This window comes from Amblyomma americanum, chromosome 9 (assembly GCF_052857255.1).
Source record: "Amblyomma americanum isolate KBUSLIRL-KWMA chromosome 9, ASM5285725v1, whole genome shotgun sequence".
NCBI lineage: Eukaryota > Metazoa > Arthropoda > Arachnida > Ixodida > Ixodidae > Amblyomma > Amblyomma americanum.
The window spans coordinates 14439484-14443215 of record NC_135505.1 but is presented as its reverse complement, the minus strand read 5'-3'; the positions used below and the strand labels follow the sequence as shown (position 1 = coordinate 14443215).

The 3732-nt window shown below is 51.2% G+C and overlaps 1 pseudogene; it reads right to left on the bottom strand.

Annotated features, from left to right (window-relative positions):
* Nucleotides 1-2923: 2923 nt before the first annotated feature.
* LOC144105833 (U2 spliceosomal RNA) lies at nucleotides 2924-3066 on the bottom strand (annotated as a pseudogene).
* Between the last annotated feature and the right edge of the window lie 666 nt (nucleotides 3067-3732).

The window sequence follows — 3732 nt, the reverse complement described above, 5'->3', positions numbered from 1 at the left end:
CTGTAAGACGGTTCCGATGGCCACACTGGAGGCATCCACCATCAGTCTCGTGGGGCGTCGTTGCGCGGATGGACTAGAAGCACGGCGTTAGCGACTGCTTGCTTCGCGGCAGTAAAGGCGGCCTGGGCTTCTGATGACCAAGAGATTGCGGAGGACGGGCCAGCGGTTGACCGGAGGAGGTCGGTGAGCGGGCGAAGTAGCTCTGCACAGTGCGGGATAAAGCGGCGGGCGAAATTCACCAGCCCCAGGAATTGTCGCAGGAGGCGCAGGGTTGTGGGCAGGGGAAAATTCTCGATGGTCTGGTCATCGATAATCGCGTCTCTTTCTTCGGCTGGCCGCCACGTAACAATATGTACCGAGATGAGACAGACATGAAAATTATATACATTGAGCTTGGAGACATGAACAAGGAAATCAATTTTTCATTCATACCTACAACGAAGCCATGCATAATGTATTTTGAAATTTGTACGTATGCGTACAGTGAAGCATTGTATTGTCATTGCGAAGTACACATACGGGCACATAAGCTGACAAATTATTCATGTAAGAGAACTGGTTACAGTTAGCGAGAGTATCCGTATATCACTCTAAACATGTGATGAAGTTAAGGAAACCACGTCGGCCGAAAAATAACCCTGGCGTGTCCGTGGACACGAAAGGCCATGGCCAGTGGCGGAGAAATTCCTCTGCCTAAGGAAAAAGAGCTCTTCCGTTAGGAAGTTCAGGAGCCCACCACGGTGTCGCGCCGGAGGTAGCGCCCACCGGCGGTGAAACGGTGGTTGAGCCAGAGAACGAAAGCCCCCGAGACTAACAACAGTCCCGCAAAGCGGCCACGACGGCAACGACAGTTTGCTATGAATCGGTCAACGCCAAGGCCTCGGAAGCCCATGAAACATGCACCGCTCTCCAAAAAAACACGGGCAACAACAGATTCCTTGACCCCGTGTGGGTTTGACTCCTGGAGTGGGCAGTCAGGGCACTGCGCGGACTACACGACGCCCCATCGCTGCAGCCGGTCCCTCGTAAGCAGAACCCCCCATTCCAGGTGCCGCATGCAATCACGCAAGTGCCCAGTAAGAAAGGACACTGCCACAAGCAAGCAAGATGCGGACTTCACCCGCCGCCTGCGCTCTGAAGGCAACCAACGCATAAATAACACGCCCATGGACTCCACTACTCTGTTCGCAGTGATATCTAAATCTGGGCTGACGTGGCGGCTGTGCTGATGAAACGCCACAGTAGCTGCAGAAAAAGTAGGCATCTGCACACTGTAGCCTGCGGTACACCAGGTACCAATTCCCTGAGTCGTGTTCGCAGAAAATAAGAGGCGAGCGCCCGCGTCTGGCAATCGTCGCCCCGCAACAAACGGAGGAGAAAGCGGAGAGCCAGCAGCCGGCAGCAGACAGAAACAGAGGTGAAAGAGAATCCACCCCTCGAACGTGGCTGCCCGAGCGCCGCACGACAAACTAGCCTTGTGCGACCGCCCCCCCCCCCCCCCCCCACCCCCCGCAAAAAAAAAAAAACGATTGGACAAGATACCGCTGCTCCACTAAGGGAGGATAAAAGATAGTAGGTGTCGCAACACTCCTGCGTATCTCATCTAGAACCAAATTCCACATAAAAGCAGCTATTCCACGCGACTCATACTTCATCCCAAGAATGCACATGCGATCGGCACAGCACTGCTGAGATGCGCATTAGGCTGGCCAATTATCAAGATTTTACGTTTAACAAAATTCACGGACGGCTCAGACATTTTACAATACCTTTCGAAGAGGAGGAGCCAGCGATGGAGATTTGACTCATCTCGAAAAAAAATTTAGGGGCGCTTTGTTGACCTAAAGTGGGGTGAGACGAAAGCCTTCAGCACGGTGTTGCCTCTTGTGTCACTGTTGTGTGGTGAAGGTGTTAAAGGCTACACAATTGTTTGTGAGTCTTCAAATTTCTTTATTCGAATGAATTGACATCAGCTCGCTTGGCTTCACCACACTTTTACTGACGTTTATTAGCGCGCACGCTTGGTTGCTGGAGATATGAGAGACTGTTTGGGCAGCATCCTTCGATCGGCGTTCAGGAGGCGCCTGGCAAGATTGCCTGGGGAGCGCTCCTCTGTAACAATGGTGACGCTACTCAATGACGTCACACGCATGCGCAGTATGCTCAAGCACAAGTGCATTGACTGGTGGCGCCTTGCGCTTGCGCAGTGCATTATCGTATACTGCGTTCTAAGTTACGGCATACTACGTCAACCACTAATTAACCTACCCATAACTCATTAATTATTAATAATTACCAAATAACTAAATTCTAAAACTAACCATAGCGCACTATTATATAACTACGACATACTACATCAATGTTGACGTCATCAATTTGATTGACAGCTAGAGTGTGACACTTTTCTGCGAACATCCCCATCCCCGCTGGAAGTCATGAGTTTCAAGGCTTTCGCCTTAATACAGCGTAATATCATCCGCGTAAGCTGTTAGAGGGAGGCCACGGACGCCTGGGTCTCCAGCCACAGCCGGAAAATATGGCTGCAGGCTTAGAGCAAAGAGGAGAGGCGACATGGGACAGCCCTGTCCTACCCCATGGGTAACAGGGTACTCTCCCAGCCATCCATTGCCAGGGTTTTCTCAGAGCATGACTGCGGTGAAGGGAGTACAGTGTACGTGGTCGCAGAAAGAATGCCCTGCAAGCCCTGTGTTCTTAGTGCTCGCTTGCTGCTTGATGTGGTTTTCACGAAGAATGAAAAGGAAAGTGCGCAAGCCTACCCACTTTTTCTGTTGTTGCCAGGAAGAAAGAAAAGGAAAATGCACAGGCCTGCTCACTGGCTCAAGCCGAGCCACAATCGCTACCATGTGCAGATAGTAGGAGGGTTGAAAGGTGGGATAGAAAGACAGGATAGTAAAGACGCGCTAAAGAAAAGGCCGATCCCGGAGGCAGTGCAATACCGGGCCAACCGGTGGCGGAAGTGAAGCAACCTTTAAACCTTCCGCCACATTTTCAAAAATAAGTCCACTGGAACCGCCACTTATTCTGTCTGTTGTTTCCAGAAGAAAAGAAAAGTGCATAGGCCTGCTCGAGCCGAGCCACAATCGCTACCACGCTTATTGCTTACCGCCACTTAGTGGAAACCATGACAGGATCTATGAAAAGCGGCGCACTGGCTTGCCCAAGTGAGGCAATTTTTGCGTAAAGATTGTGGGCCCCTTAAATATCGCACAGAAGCGTGGCTGATTGTGTTCAAAACAGAGTAAGATATACCGCAGAACTGCTAGTATTAACTTGAGTCAGGCAGGAATCGGCAGTCGAACCGACAACTAGCACATGAACTAGCGTCTGTGGAGGCCCCGTGTGGAGTCCACGCCCTTTCCCACGGGAACGGGCACGCGCTACTCCGAATGTGCGGGCCGCGCGCCTCATGCAGCGCTCCACATGGAGACGCGTCCTTCGTGGTTTCAGCTCTCCTTGAAGGGGTGTGAAGCGGGTTTCAACGCGTTATAGTAGGGAGCAGCGAGGATAAAATCCCCACCGTTCAGGAGTTGCAACGCGCCGCTAAGCACCACTGACGAGTATTCCACAGCATGTAACAGAATCGCCGTGGGCCCGAATTTCGCATTAGGGAGTACCGTAATCTTTAGTGAAATTTCTTAATTTCAAAATGACATTTCTCTTTTGCGGCGATTTGTTTTCAAAATTTTCTTTTGGACAAGTTGGTGACCATCA